Source organism: Pinus tabuliformis, chromosome Q (genome assembly GCF_031772625.1).
Source record: "Pinus tabuliformis cultivar Carrire ecotype Pingquan chromosome Q, CPIR1, whole genome shotgun sequence".
Lineage (NCBI taxonomy): Eukaryota > Viridiplantae > Streptophyta > Pinopsida > Pinales > Pinaceae > Pinus > Pinus tabuliformis.
This window is the reverse complement of record NC_142296.1, coordinates 1,231,824,583-1,231,841,030: the sequence shown is the minus strand read 5'-3', so window position 1 is coordinate 1,231,841,030 and position 16,448 is coordinate 1,231,824,583. Positions and strand designations below refer to the sequence as shown.

The 16,448-nt window shown below is 36.2% G+C and overlaps 1 pseudogene; it reads right to left on the bottom strand.

The window, feature by feature from the left end:
- Window positions 1-301: 301 nt before the first annotated feature.
- On the bottom strand, window positions 302-7,749 carry LOC149224264 (pectinesterase pseudogene; annotated as a pseudogene).
- Window positions 7,750-16,448: the final 8,699 nt, after the last annotated feature.

The following is a 16,448-nucleotide window of genomic DNA, read 5'->3' as shown; positions in this document are numbered from 1 at the left end:
GTTCAATGAGAGGAGAAGAGTAAAAGTCAAAACTATTTTATTAAACAAAATATATTGCAAAACATCTTAATCACTCCAACTATATACAAAAATATCTTATCTACTACAACTATCTACATTAAATTTACAGTTACTGGCTCAAATATGTTGACAGGCTCCATGACTATCGATGTGTGAAAGTCAAAAGAGGCAGCATAACTATGGGTTTGGTGAGTGCCTGGCATGTAGTTCAACAACCTTATTTTCAAGCATGAGAAGACAAATAAGAAATATAGCTGCGACTTTGTGATATTTATTGTTATCAGTTAATTCTTAAGGTGAATGGCACTGAGGTGGCTGAAATCTAGGAAGATCTGGAAATTAATTGCCCAACTGTGAACTCTGCAGAAGAACTGGTGATAACATGAAAACCAGGCCATGTCACACGCTGTGATGTTCCTGCACCAGCGCCTGTGTTCATGTACTCGCCATAATAGAGCGTACTCAGTGAAAAGTTTCCGCTCCATGGCAACCAATTGGCGGAGTTGATGAGGCCGTCGAGGTTTGACTGCATGAAGACGGTGCGAGAGTATGCCTTCCACGGCCTTCCCAGATATGTTTGGACGGAACCCACGATGGGTTACAGGTCGGGCGTTGCACTTATAACACAGTTGTGAATTGAGATTCTGGTGTTCTGGTTGGGATCCGTTCTTCCCTGAGCTGTGATTGTGTTCTCCTTCCCGGTGATGGGCCTTCTTGGGAAGATGTTGCTGTTTTGGATTACTACCGCCGCGTTGCCGAAGATGAAGTCGACGGTGCCATAGATGTCGACTTTGTGGTGGAATTGTCGGAGGCAGGGTTGGAATTTGGATTTCTCTTTACCCGTCATACAATTTTTTTTTCACGTTTTGGGTCCTTATGCTTCCCGTCAAGAAACGTTATATTAAAAATTTTGCCCTTCAAGAGTGATGTTCTCATAATAAATTAACCCTTCACTAATAAAGTTTTGATTAAAAAATTACCATTCAATAAATAATTATGTTGAAAATTTTCATATATTTATCGTAAGGAAAAAAAACCAAAATTTGAAAAAACTCAATTGTGGAGGTTTCAATAAAAAGTGTTGAACATTTGAAAGTTGCTCATTTAAATTATATAATCAGTCCAAGGTAAAACGCTTGATGGTTCTCCATTTCATATATTTAAATTATCATTTAAAGCCAACAATTTACATTATGCTACATGAATATTTAGATGCCTAATAAGACTAAGTTCCATGCAAATTCAGAGATAATTTATGACATTATCTAATATAATGTTTGATACAAAATATAAATATATGACACCTTAAAAAGGCATAAGAATGTACCACCAACTTCCAACCATCCAATAAGAGAAATACGTTTGGAAACAAATTATTAATTCATACATATACATAAATGATGGTTTACTCAAAAATCCAGTTACACCAAATTAATGTCACAACTTACAAGTTTCTAAATTCCATTGCTCCATTGACAATTAAAGCAATGAAATGCTTCATGTTTCATGAAAGTTACGCATTAAAGCCAAATAAAGAAGGGAATCACATATATGTGCAAAAAAAATCTCCTTGTAATTAAGGAAGTTGTTATATGTTGAAATCCTCATATCTACATTAATATTTATTTGAACTTTGATTTTGAATATTAATCTATATAGTTAAACTTTTAAATTTTCTTAGCATTTCAACATCTTAATAATATTGTTAAATCTTACATACAATTGTAATCTTAAATTTGAAATATTTTTTTTTTATAGAATTATCAACATTTTATTAGATCCTCATATATATATAAAAAAAAACATAATATGTAACAATTGCATATTTTTTGAACCACCCCCTATTTTTTCTTAGCATTTCAACATCTTAATAATATTGTTAAATGTTAAATCTTACATATAATTGTAATCTTAAATTTGAAATATTTTTTTTTATAGAATTATCAACATTTTATTAGATCCTCATATATATATAAAGCAACATAATATATAACAATTCCATATTTTTTGAACCACCCCCTATTTTCTCTAAAGAAAAATATAATTTAGGTTGATTATATTATTTTCTATATACTATTTATAAACTATATATATATATATATATATATATATATATATATATATATATATATATATATATATATAATTTTAAATATATAATTTTAATAATAATTATTATTAATATTTTTTTAAAATTAGAAAAAATCAATTATTACAATTTTTATTAAATTAAAAAAATAATTAAAACAATAAATTCAATATTAAAAATATATAAAACACTAATATATATAAACTTCAAATCGAAATTCCAACCCTGCACACAACTTTGTTTTAAGTATTTCATTATCTTGCATCCCTTTGGCTCCTACTGCATAATTGGTTCATTGATTCATGCATTTAGTGAGAATTTTTATCGTTAAATTCCAAACGCCAAAAAAATGCCGAATTACAGCCTTCAAAGATATTCAGTGAGATTGAATCGTTTTATCAGGGGAAGCATTTTAAGACTGTTAGAGTTAAAACCAAAACGTTTCGTTACAATCTGTTAGCTGGCGCAGGGGAAATGCCTAGAGTGATTAAAATACATTCCAACCCTTTCGTGGCAACCTGCAAGACAGAGTATGTAAGACGTGTCAATACCTCCAATGTGACAAGCACTTCCTCGCTCGACCTACTGCTGTCCTCTGTAAAGCACCGAGAAAGGAGGACGGACTCGGGCTGAACAAACCTACCAATATCTATGGCAATCGCGAAGGTGATTTCAATGCTGAGGATACTGATGTTAGCGATGATGATGGATTCTGCGAACGGACCTTTACCTCCATGAACAATATTTAAAGAACCAGAGGACAACCAGCTTGTGTTTCCAGAGGAAGCATTGCCATGGAGATCTGGATATTTAAATGTGAAGGCATCGTCTGAAGCAAGATTGTTCTACGCATTTTATGAGGCAATAGAGCCCAACATGCCCATTGCAGAGACGCCCATAATTCTATGGCTGCAAGGGGGCCCAGGCTGCTCAAGCATGAATGGTAATTTCTACGAGTTGGGGCCCTGGAAAATCTCGTCAGACCTCAAACTCTATCAAAATGACTCACCATGGAACAGTAAATTCGGTGTTTTATTCATTGATAGTCCAGTGGGTTCAGGCTACAGCATAGCAGAGAAGGACGAAGACATCCCTACCGACCATACCCAGGTTGCAGAGCATCTCTATACCGCTTTGGAGGAATTTTACAGCTTAGTTCCAGAGTTCAGTAACCGCCTTTTGTTTGTGGCGGGTGAGAGCTATGCAGGTAAGTATGTTCCTGCTTTGGGTCATTGTATTTTAATGAAATCTAAAAATAATTCTGTTCCAGATTGGCTGTAAAATATACAATTCTATTGGCTTAACTTGACTTTATCATAACTTGAGCTTTCTTGCTGTAGCAAATCATTTGCTGTTTCTATGAAAACTCTTAAGCGTCATACACTTTTTACAAAATGTATTGCTGCTTATTTAGTTATGCTAGATGGAAAAATCAGAAACTTCTGGTAACGCTGGGACCTGAAACTTATAGCAACTGAAACTTAAAGCAAGTAGATGTTCTGTAGCATGTTGAAATTTTCAGAGGATGCAGTGCCCAATTTTTTTTTGGTAGCTTTTCTTCTTCGCCTAAGAGAATTTCTTATTACCTACATTTGTGATTGGAAAGTGTTATTAATTATGTTATATGTGATTTTATGATTAATTTAGTTTAAATAAAAGTCCAAAGTTTTGAAGATCAAAGGAACTGTGATAAATAGCATTATTTTCAATTGAAGTCAGGAGAACAGTAGGCTCTTGTGACCATATTCTAGACATTCAAAAATAATTAATGATCTAGAAAGTGGAAGGGCTGTCACTGGTTGATTCTCATATTTTTAATTAACCCTCCATTTTTAAGGTTTACCTAGTCAAGGACAAGAGCTAGAAGCACTAATTCAATTTGTTAGAATAAATTATGTTCTTTAATACAGTTAGATCTATTTTTTTAAACGAGTTATGCTTTCCATGGAGATGTTATTAGCAAACTTATGGTTTTCTGACCTGGGCCTGTGCTTGGGCTTGGGGTTCCGTTCTAGAGGTGATGGAAATGGAAGCCTTGCCAAACCCTTATTGCATAGATTAAAATAGGTCGTAAATGAATTATATATGACTAGGGCCCTCCAGCAACAATCATAATCTGAAAAGTAAATTGGAATTGCCATATCTTGAATAAGATCATCGCCTTCACTTTTAACTTTTCAATGCTGAGATTTTTAATGTTGCCAACCCATCCAACAACAGTATAATATATTATTTTTAGAGCAAGATTTGAAAAAAAATGATTGTAAAATACAATAATCCATCGGGAATCGTGAACAACTAAAAAATCACTAACCTGAACTTTGAAGCACCGATTTGTAATTGAGCCAATCTTGAGCTGGGCAACACTGCGACAGGCGTAAGTTTGAATGGGCAATGCGTTGAGAGAGACTGTGCACTGTGAATCATGAACTCGATTGTACAAAGAAAACAAGCCCACGGGCCACATTTGTTGGGTGAAAAACAGGGAGACCATGCAGTGGCATGCACAGATCCCCGAATTTCGAAATCGTCCAGGGAAAGATTCCAAATTTTCCCAGAGAAAAAATCTTCGGCTAAGGGACATTTCCACAATTCATTGAGCTACTTGCCTGAAACAGTGTGTGTGGCGGGCGTAAGATAAGGGAATGGCGTTTTTCAACCGAATTCCAACCTTAAGCAACGGGCATAAGAACGTTTTGGAAAAAGTTCCAAACGTCAAAAAAACGTTTTCTACTCTTCTGGGCACGTTAGTCAAAACGGGCATGGACAAATTTCAGCCATCAAATACGTTTAAAAAGCCTTATGACGGGCAAAATGCCCGTCAAATTCTATCCCTGGTCGGAGGGAATAGACATATAATGTGTCCTGGTAACCTTTCATGCTGCACCTGTACAGGACAGACTGGTCTGCCCCCACCAACAGTGCGACAGCCTGCTGTTTCTGCGGCCCCGCCATGTTCTCGAACGTCATGTCTCTTGCGATGAATCCGTTCCCAAACACCGTTGCACAACCATTACACAATTTGTTCAATGAGATGAGAAATTGTAGAATTCCTTCAGATATTGTGATGCGAAACAATAAACCCTCCAATGAATCTAGATAACAATCATGCATTATTTTTTACTATATTGTGGCCACTACTATTAGCCCAGTTATTTAAATTGCTGGTAAATGTGGATTACTTCGTTCCAAAATTATAAAATTAAGATTCTTACTTCCATTTTTTTAATGGAGATTTATCTTATTTTTAATTTTAATCTACCTAATACTATAAGAATAATCAAATACCAAAAAAAACTTTACTTAATTTATATGATTTTTTTAAATTAATAAATTTAATTGAAAAAATTAAATTGTAACTTTTCATTTTTTATATTCCTATAAATATTCAGTGAGATCCCAATCATCCATCTAATAATTATTGATAATTAAATTAAAATTCTTAAAATTTTATTATAGAAAAGACGTATTTATCAATATACTTAATGTGAAGCTAAGCAAAAGGAAATCATTAAAATTCTTTCTTTACATTCATATAAATTAAATTAAATGGCTAGTAAACATCAATTTGGAATAAGTATCAATATACTCACTTTACATTTTAGAATATAACAAAACTATATTTGCAGAAAGCTTCTTATTTCAACTTAAGGTGGATGAGAGTTTGTTGATTTTTTATTTTTATTTTTTTAATTGAGGACCTAGATTGATTCTCAAGGGAATATGCTCAATATATGCATAACCCTTGTGTTACAAGGTTTGTTAGGTTGAATCGACTTTTGGTTCCTCACCCACCAAATTCCTAGAGATTTGAAATTATTCTAATTCCTGTATTATTATTTATAACATTCATTTATATATAAACAAATTTTATCTAGCAAAATGGTCCATTACTTTTAATAAATTTAAAAAATTAAATTTGTTCCACATTGCTCCCCACCCACCAGTTTCCTAGGCATTTGAGATTATTCCAATTCTAATATGTTCCTCTATGATAGGTTCATCATTATTATTTATAATATTTATTTATATATCAGGAAATTTTATTTAGCAAAATGGTCAATTTTACAATAAGATATGTAATTTTTTTTTTTTTTCCTGAAGTTAAAGTTGAACCATAACCTTTTTATAAATGGCTAATCAGGTAAATATCTACATTATTAAAGCTATGTGCATTGGTAGAGCATTCTTTGTATTGCAATAATGTTTTTTTAGTTATATTTATAAAGCTTTTAATTATATCAACCATATTAATATTTTTAATATAGTTGTCCTAGTAAATAATAAAAATTCAATGTTATAAATACAAATTAAATAAAACCAAATATAACATGTCTAAATGATTTAATAAAGAATATTGTTACATACTTTTTAAAAATATATATACACTTAATTCATATATATATATATATATATATATATAATTTAAAATAAAATTATAATTTATAAAATAACTATTTCAATATTTATCATCTTTATTAATTATATAAGATATAATCATACTAGTTAAATTATATATATATATATATGTGTGTAAAATTACCTTTAAAATATCTCTAAATATACTCCATAAAAATTAAATTAATACTCGGTAATTAAAAATTATCAACCATTAAAAACCCTCGAAATAACTAAAAATTATCAACGATTAAATTAAAAATTTAAAAATTCTATCCCAAAATAAAAACGCCCCTCCATAATTAAAATGCATTTTAAGAAATCATCAATCTCTTACTTGACTAATGCACACAAACGCTTTCGATTGCTTGGACCAACTAGATATTTTCACAACTCTTACCGAAAGTTGCGGAGCTGTACATAGTCGAACCGTCCACCACGTTCTTGCTTCCCGTAACCACGCTTCGATCCTTGCCGTCTCAAATAAACATCAAATTTGGCATCGACGTGGGAACATTGACAGTCTCTTGGTAAACACCCGCCTTGATGTAGATGACGTATCTCTTACTGCTTTGCTGAGGCGCAGCCTTTACTGCTTGCCGGATCGTTCGATAATTTCTGGAACCGTCTTGGGCAACCACCACGTTCGCTTGTGCGGTCGTCGACTGTAACAACCTTCGGTCCCCCACCGACACCCATTCTAGGAATCCATCTCCTTCAACGCGGCCGTAGTGGGAATCGAACGCGGCTTGATCGCCCGTAGACAACAGGCGTCGTTTGTTCGATCGGGTATGAAGATAGTACATGGAAAGCGAGTTTCTCACTAATTCCGACACATTGACAGCGGTCGACGCTATGAGAGCTCTTATAGGATTCGTAGTAGACAAATTCATGTCGCTAAACCCACTGATGCATGTGTCGATGCTTGTCAAAGCTGCGCTCAGCCAGGTCGGGATATCTTTTTCCTCGTAGTTAGTGTTGAAACAAACGTTGATATGCTCAGCTGCGGCTTCAAATTGCTTCACACAGTGTCGCCACGCAGCACGTTCTCTGCTATTCATTTGCTTATTTCGCAGACTGAACGCCATGTCGTGGGCTTTCCATGCCCGTTCCATGCTCACCCTCATTGCCACGTACATCAAACCGTGAGGCGTTGCCGTTTGATTTCTGTTATAGGAAATCATCGACGAGACACAGCGAGCGGGGTATTGAGTCTGCCTGCAAGCCGACTTGACAAACATGGAGTGATCAAAGGGTCGGCCATCGCTGGAGCAAACGGAAGGTTCGATCGACAACAGCACGATCACAGCAAACAGTAAACTTGAGGTAATGTCGGTGACATTATTAAAAGTGGTGTTGCACCACCATTTAATAGGTGGTAGCCATTGAACCCATTGTTTTTCTTAATCCATTATAACACAACATAAGTAGGCTTCCAAGAATTTATTAACCACCTCAGTTTGACCATTGACATTAGGCTAATAATTTGTCCTCATTTTCAAGTTAGTGCTTCATAGATTAAAAATTCTTACCATAATTTGCTAGCGTAGGTGGAGTTATGATCTAACACAATGGATAAGGGAACGCCATGTAACGTAAAAATCTAATTTATGAAGACTTGCGCCATGGCAAGGCGCATAAATGAATGTGTTTATTAACTTTTAAAACCCTTTTCAATTACTGCAACACAATATTCATTAACTCATTAGTAGATTAAATCATATATCAAAACATATGAGAACCATGAGAAACAACCAAAGAAACATGCACATGAGGACACAATATTTTTCTGGTGGAAAACCCACTCTTAGTAAAAAACCACCCTTGTTTCTATTGCTACTCAAATAATTATATTAATTGTCAAGCAATTCAATTACATAAAATATATAAATGGATACTATCAGAGAGAACTATGATCCTCATCTACGACTCTACACACACCCATCTTATCAACAAGCCTTACCCAACACTCATTGGACTTATGAAGAAATTTGTTCTCTACATTGACTTTGTCAGAGCATCCACTCCACTCATCTATCTGAACCTCGTTTCACAATATTTCAGACTAGAGTAAATTTGAATTGCTCAACTAGAAAAACACAACAAACTCTAGCAATATGGGCTCAAAACAATATGATGATCTCACTAAAAAAAATCTGCACAATTCACACAATCACTATAACAACCCCATCAATAATACATACAACATACATCAAAGATAATCTGATGAAAACATGATAAGAAAGTATGAAGGAAATGATCTGCAATCCTTCCTACTCTAGTACCATACTACTGCATATAATCTTGGTTGAATCATAGTTTTGTTGCCATCTTCTACCATTGTGATTTGCTGAAGGTATTCTGCATAAATCCTTACACATCTTTCACACACCACTCTTCACTCACTCACACTCTCCAAGCTCACACAATCATCCCACTTCCTTCCCTAGTGAACCAACCAAATAGACTCATGATCTCCATCTATTTGTAATCTTTTGTAATGATTAAAATAATTAATTCCAATTTTGTAGTGGAGCTATGTTCATATTCTGTAAGTGGTTTGGTTCATTACTTATTTACTCAATCAAGCCACTAACTTCATTTACTAATGAATATCCATCTTCTAGAATCACATAACCTTTTTCCAACCTTTATATGATGAGTCCCAAACAAGACAAGCCGGAAAAACAAATAAACATCTAATAAGCGTGAGAAATATAAAAGGAATTTTAGTGAAAAACCTCGGTCGCACCCACAACTCAGGCTTCATGCAACTGGAAATACTTAGTCGCTCCCATAGGCTTTCTTACCAGTGACTGGAGCTTTCAGTTGCTCCCATAACACTGTCATGTAAGCAATTGTGGCATAGGATGACTAAAATCACTTTTCCTTTGCTCAGATTCTGCATAAACTTGCTTCATTAGTTGATCATCATCAGAACATCCTCAGGAATCCACTGTAGCCTCTGCAACACTTAAGAAATCCACCATAACAACTCCATCATCATCACAGGTCAAACTAGGTTGACTTGAATGCCATCCATTAGCTGCTCCAACACCCAAGCCATTAAACTTCACCACATCTACTCTAACATTTGCAACCATCAATGATAGACCCTGCAAGACCACACAACTGATCATACTAGATGAGAACCATCCATACACACACCTAGTACTATAAATATGACTTGAAAGTCTCCAATACTATTAAGTATGTGTAGCAGCTCCACATCATGCCAAGGCATCTACACACAAGCGAACAACTTGCACTAACATGTGCAACCACCAAGCTAAGGTATGCAACCAATTCACAAGTCAAGTACCATCTCACTAGCATAAGCCCAATACTTGTATCAATCAACCATGTAGAAACTCATCCATACACACGCCCACACACCAGAGGTCATAAACCAATCAACCATGTGCATAAAAAATCACATACTACTAGGTTGACATCAATGACAACCAACAATTGAGCCATAATTCCAACAATCTCCCCCTTTTGCATTGATGGTAACCCAAGCTAAACCAACCATTTGGCCTCTTAAAACCTCCTCTTTCACTCCCCATTTGACATCAACGTCAAAGGGTTGATCTCATCTAAGAAACCATATCTAAATAGACACTGCTCCCCCTGGACACTAGTTTCTCAACAAGAAACAACAACTATAACCATCAACATAGTGTGGGAAGCAACATATTATAACCAGCAACACATCATATGCACCAGTAAGGTCATATCATAATGCATCAACAACAATAATACTCGCCATGGCACCATGACATCATACAATAACAGTAGTAGCTCTCTCTCTCTCTTCCCTGAAGCAACACCAAAAAACTCTCCATGAACACCACTCTCAACCAGCAACAACAACACTCAAATCAATAGCAGCATGAGCAACAACAACAAATACCATGAGTAGGAGCACTCCCTCTAGCAACAACATAACATAATTATCAACAACATCTAATGTGAGCAGTAATACATCATAAGAAACAACAACACTCAACTCAACAACACCAACTATAACAACCTACTATCATCCAAACCAACAACAACATACTATAGTGGCAGCAACACCAAACCATGTCTAATCAATAGTAGAATATTGGATATGCTACCCCTGAGCCTCATCATCCTGTAACCATTGCCTTCTGGTTGAAGGATACACCTCAAGGACTAAGGTATTGACTATACAATATGACTATCCATGAACCTCATTGATGAAATCTCTCCATCCCAAACTTGTGCACTAACCTTTTCTTCGGTGAGCTCCTATCATTGCACATAAAGAACCTTCACAACATGGTCACAAACCCTTGTTGCTTGTACTAACTCACTACATTGAGCCTTGATCAATTTTGTGTTGCATAGTGCATGGATCACTTTTAGTTGAAAGCAAGTGTTAGAGTCCTATAGTGATACGATTCATAATTTTGAATTGGCTAAGGTTAAGCCTTGTAATATTGTACATACCTTTTCTTTCTGCAAATGTTTTCCATATTAAAAATAAAAAAATGTAAAGAGAGTGTGTCCTAAAAGAAATATCAAAGGACAAAAAGAATAAAAAAAGATCAAAAAATGAAAATATATGAACCCCAAACACAAAAACAGATCATGAAAGTGTGCAAGTCTAAATGCCACTACTATTTTACTTCTTCTACAAATAATGGTTGTGTGCAGCTTATCATACATGCCACAACCCATGGTAGTCAAACTACTTAATCTTGACTATTTCATGCTTTGAATTTTATGTTTATAGTTAGAGAATAAAATCTGACCAAACAGCTTAATCTTGGCAGATCATTAGATAGGTAGAGAAAATAAAAGGAGCTCATCAGTTTAATTTGAGCCCTTGGAAGATATAAGGTTAGAAGTAGATAGTTTGTTTTATAAAAGAAAATGAAAGAAAAGGGTCTGCTAGCTTAAAAGCATGCAAATAAGTGAAGAAAAAATGTTAGGGTAAGTAACGGGTAAGTAGAAGAAAGGTTTTTGAAGTATAAATTTGATTGAACAAAAGCACATTTAACATGTTTAATCATATGTTTCAATGTGCATGAGCAATTAAGAAAACAAAAGCAGAGGTTTACAAGTTGATTTAATTGACTTCCCCTCATTCATTTCATTCCTATACTTATTAATTTCCCCATCCACAAGTATGTTCTAGTACTAAAAATCCTTCAAGTCATAAAGGCTCAGAGCATTTCTCTGACTTTTAGTGGGACCGGACCCTCGGCTTAATGACTTATGGACATCAAGTGTTAGAATTCCCTTCATAAAAGTCATTTCCCTTCTGTTAGCGCTTGAAATTTCACCCTAGGCTGAGGAAGGTAAACCTTCAAGGCAACATCAAACCATTTCACCTCGTAGCTAGCCCTACGGGGTATGAGAAGGCTCTCTCCGGTCAATCTCAGTAAAATATTCAATGGACAGAGATGACCAACAAGTTAACACTGATATTAGGCTAGTAAACTGATAAGGAGGGTTGATTTAAAGTTTTTTGGGGTTTTTGGTGGCAATTAGAGGGAGTGCAATTCAGGGTGTGGGGATTGAGCTCAGTTTTTGCAGGTGGGTCTTTGGGGCAAGGTAGGAGTTTGTGATGATGCCTTTAGCTGAGATGGATGATCAAGGAAGAAAGAGAGGGAGCTAAAGAGGGAAAACAATGACTTTGAATCCTCTATAGACAGTGGAAAACATAAATATTAAACAAAATTGAAAGCTGAGCATGGCATGCATGAATTCAAACTTTATCACTTCTTTTGTTTAATTAGCAGCAATAGAATAAGAGATGGAACACATAAACACACTTACAATGAGAAGTAGGAAACACACCATCAACACAATAATCCACAAGAATCCACAATGATGTCTGCAAAACCCTGGCTTTCCTTTTCCTCAAATTGCAGAGATACAAGTAAAATATACAATAGGAGCTTCTCCCTCAAGAGTCCAACCATCAAAATGAGGATGAGAAGGCATCATATAGCTGATCTAACTCCTTTCCCCACCTCTAGGGGTCGAGCTCAGCTTCCTAGGAGCAGTTTGAACTAATTCTAAACTAAGCACTAGATAATAGGCAGTCAAAACAACTTGCCTCTAAAACTTAGGAAACTAATCCATGCATTAAATTTTCACTATTTACATCAAAGAAAGTTCTAGAAGTGTCAAAGGAGAGTAAATGTATCCATGTGCCATGAAAATTACACCAAAGTTTCTTATTTACATGCCCAAAAGTCATCCAAGAGTAAAAACAGTGTTTTGCTGGCCGAAATGGTCAAATCTGGCAATTTTCCCTGAGTGGTCGCGCCCCTTTGCAGCTCTGGTTGAAGGCCTTCCCGGTGTCCAAATCAGGTGCAAGATAGCTCGTTGGAAAGGTTTGGGAGTCTACTTTCCAAGCCAAGTGGAATTTTGGAATTTGGAGTTGATTTGACCCCTCAAAAATCATTTCTCCCAAGGAAGCTTTCTGCAACTCAAAAAAGGGGCAGAAAGTCAAAATTTGCATGTATTTTGAGCTTTTGGAGGCCCAAATCTCCATAAAATTTGAAACCCATCCATATCCAAGTGTATTTTGTCATGACAAATCCAAATATGTAGAGTTTTCCTCAATCTGAGCTGTCCCCATGAGTGGTCGCGCGGGGGGTGAGACCACTCAAATGACCAAAACCTGTAAAATGCCAAAAAATGCCAAAAATGCCTCAAAATCCTCAAAATTTCTTGTGTTTGCTGCTGGGAGGATACTAATGAGTATCATGGTGAGTGAGTGATGCCTCAGCCAAGATACGGAGCGGGTTGGTCTTCTTTTTCCATTTTTGTGCCTTGGCCAAACTCCTTGGAAAATCTTCATTTTTGCCTTGCAAACATGCATCATTCCTCTCTTTTATGATGACCACCTTTGCCTCCCCTACAAGGCCTCTGTACCTCAGACTCCGAAGAAGAAGACCGGTCATCACCTTGCTCATTAGTTTTAGTGGTTGACATGATGTTATTGAGCAAGATGGAGGAAAAGAACACAACTGATTGCTGCCCTGCAGCCTAAGTGGTCGCGCACGTTGTAATTTAACACTGCAGGAGAGCCTCTGAGTGGTCGCGCACCTCCTGAGTGGTCGCGCACATTGAGAGGCCTGTTTGGGGGCCTTCCTGGTGTCGGAATCGGGCGCAGGATAGCTCATTGGAAAGGTCTTTGAGTCTACTTTCCAACCAAAGTGGAAGTGTTCAATTTGGAGTTTATTTGACCTGTCAAAAATCAAATCTCCCAAGACTGGTCAAAAAGTGCCCAATGAGGCTGCCTCAAGGAAGAGTGTTGTTGCAGTCAACTTTTGAATACCTTCCTCAACCCCAAATTGAGCTCATGATAGCTCATTGGAAATCTCTTTGTGTCGAGTTATCATTTTATCCATCAAGAAAGTCATTTGGTCAACCAAGCTAGGAGAAAACTTGATTTTCCTAAGGTCACTTCAGAGGTGCCTTTGATTCTCCTGAGGCAATGGTATTCTTGACATTTCTCTCAAACCATGACACCTGTGCAAAAAGTGAAGGAGGTTTCTCTTCCTTGGCATGTTTTGGACAAAAACCTCTATCAGTTTTTCAAAATTCATCTTTGATTGCTCAGAACCATCATTTTAGTGAAACTTGCCCCGATGTGTGAAACCAGGAATTTTGTCGAAATGGAGCGAAATGAAGGGGATAAGGGGCTTCTAAATTCTTGAGAAAATTTTTGGGAGTAGGGAGGGATGTTAGGAAGCAGGGGAAAGTGGAATCTCAGAGATTGAGTGAGAGGAAGGGGTTCAAAAGAGTGAAACACAGGCCCAACCTAGAAAATTGCCAGGTTGTAGCTAGAAACTAGTGTTTGTGCAAAAATGAGGAATTTGAGGGATCTGAGTGTTGGGAAGTGTTTGATAAGGTACATTAAGGATAGGGGAAGGTGTATGAACATCAGGAAACAAGTTTTGCCGATGATTTGTCCGCCCAAGAGAAACTGCCTTCAAAACCCTAAGAGAGGGAAATGACCTTGCCTGGGCGCAACTGAAGCATGTACAAGGTATCAAATGACCCATTAGACACTGACATGATAATGACAACCCTATGAATGATGATAGACTCAGCTGGATAGTGACATAGACTGACATTTGGGCAAACCCTAGACCTAATGGCTAGTGACCAAATTTTGCTTGAAGACTCACTGAAATGACAAAATTTGACCTTGACACTTCAAAATCACTATGTAAGAGCACATTTGATCACTGGAGGAAGGCTGTAAAGACTGACACTAACACCTTCATTACCCTAATAAAACCCCTTTTCCTAAGGTTAAACTCCATTTTCCTATGAAAAGTAAACAACCCCATGTTAAATTCCATTTCATTCAAAATACCCACAAAAAGATTTTATCCTAAGTATAAGTGTATGTCAAGAAAATACACAAATATTACATTATGCTAAAGTGGTATGTTCACTCCACTCATTTCATTTCATATTAATTTTTAACATAATAATATAGCTCCCGATATACCTTTTCCCATATATAAATAAATCCCGTATATAATACCCCAACCCTTAGTTTAATTATAAACTATACTTTTATCCCATACCCCCGACAAAACCCTCTTAACTCACCACTTCTCGGTAAAGTTAAGATAATCCCTTCATTAAACCCTGTCCGATCATTTAATCCCATGTTTAACTCATAAATAATCCCAAACTGCCACGGATTAAAGCTCTACCCCCCCCCCCCAAAAAAAAACCTTTGCCCATTTCATCCATGCAAATTTGTCACCCGACTATCGTCCGATCGTCAACACCCAAATCCAACGGTCCACAGCCATATCGGGTTCACCCGATGTCCGACCTTTACCCGCCTAATAAAGCGGTATTGCCCGGGCCCCAATTTTCTACGTGTCAAGCGCTAGACCTCGCCAAAATACCACCTCCTCCATAAAAGTGGTGCGATGGCCTCTGATACTGCCTCCCCACTAAACCCGAAACCACTCACTATTCATAATACAAAATTCCGTGCCAATTTACCCATTACCCGTTAAAACCCCAAAAACCCTCATTTTCACGCATTTTACTCAGTTACACAGAAAAACCTATCAAACCCTTACGGTGCCACCCTGAGCCTCTGAGACATGATTTCACCATGGATTCACTCCAAAACACCTTTCGGACTCTGTCCACAGTTCTTCCTAGTTTCAGTACGGCCTCCAGTCACCTCCTCACAGACCTGTGTTTTATTAACAAATTGTTGTATTTTGCAGGTAATTAGCAAAAGACCAGAGCTTCGATAAACAGTTTTGATACTAGTCACAAAACTTGTTTACTCGAAGACTCAAAAGGAAATCTATTTAAAAACCTTCATTCAGAAGAAGAAAACAGTTATAGACAGAATAGAGAAATAAATCATTCACACAGAGACATTGACTATTAAAACGAAGGAACCAGACAGAGCATAGAGTCAAATGACAAATAGATCAAACATACAGAAAGTTGATCAATATCCATTACCATATGCTGATACATATAAAAAACTAAATAATTTATTGTTGAAATACACAGTAAAAAGTTAAAATGTACAGTAAAAGTAAAAACGCATAAAGGATATAGACAGGTCATCAAAGTAAAAGTGTATCATATGAAAGAGTATCAATAAAAGTGTATCAGATTGAAAAATCAAAGTGAAGATAGATGAAAAAACAAAGCAGTCAAGGTAAACGGTAAAAGTAAACATGGAAGCAATAAGGGTTAAACAGAGATGAAGACACTTTCACCAGCAACAATGAAGTTTATCCAAAGTAAAGGTAAAAGTAGTTAAAAGAAAATTAAGGTTAAAAGATGAAATCAGAGCAGGAATGGTAAATTTTCCAGAAATTTCCTGTTTAAGTCATAATTTTTCATAAACTATTGTGGCCAATAAAAGATGCATTTTGAGAAACTAGAGGAG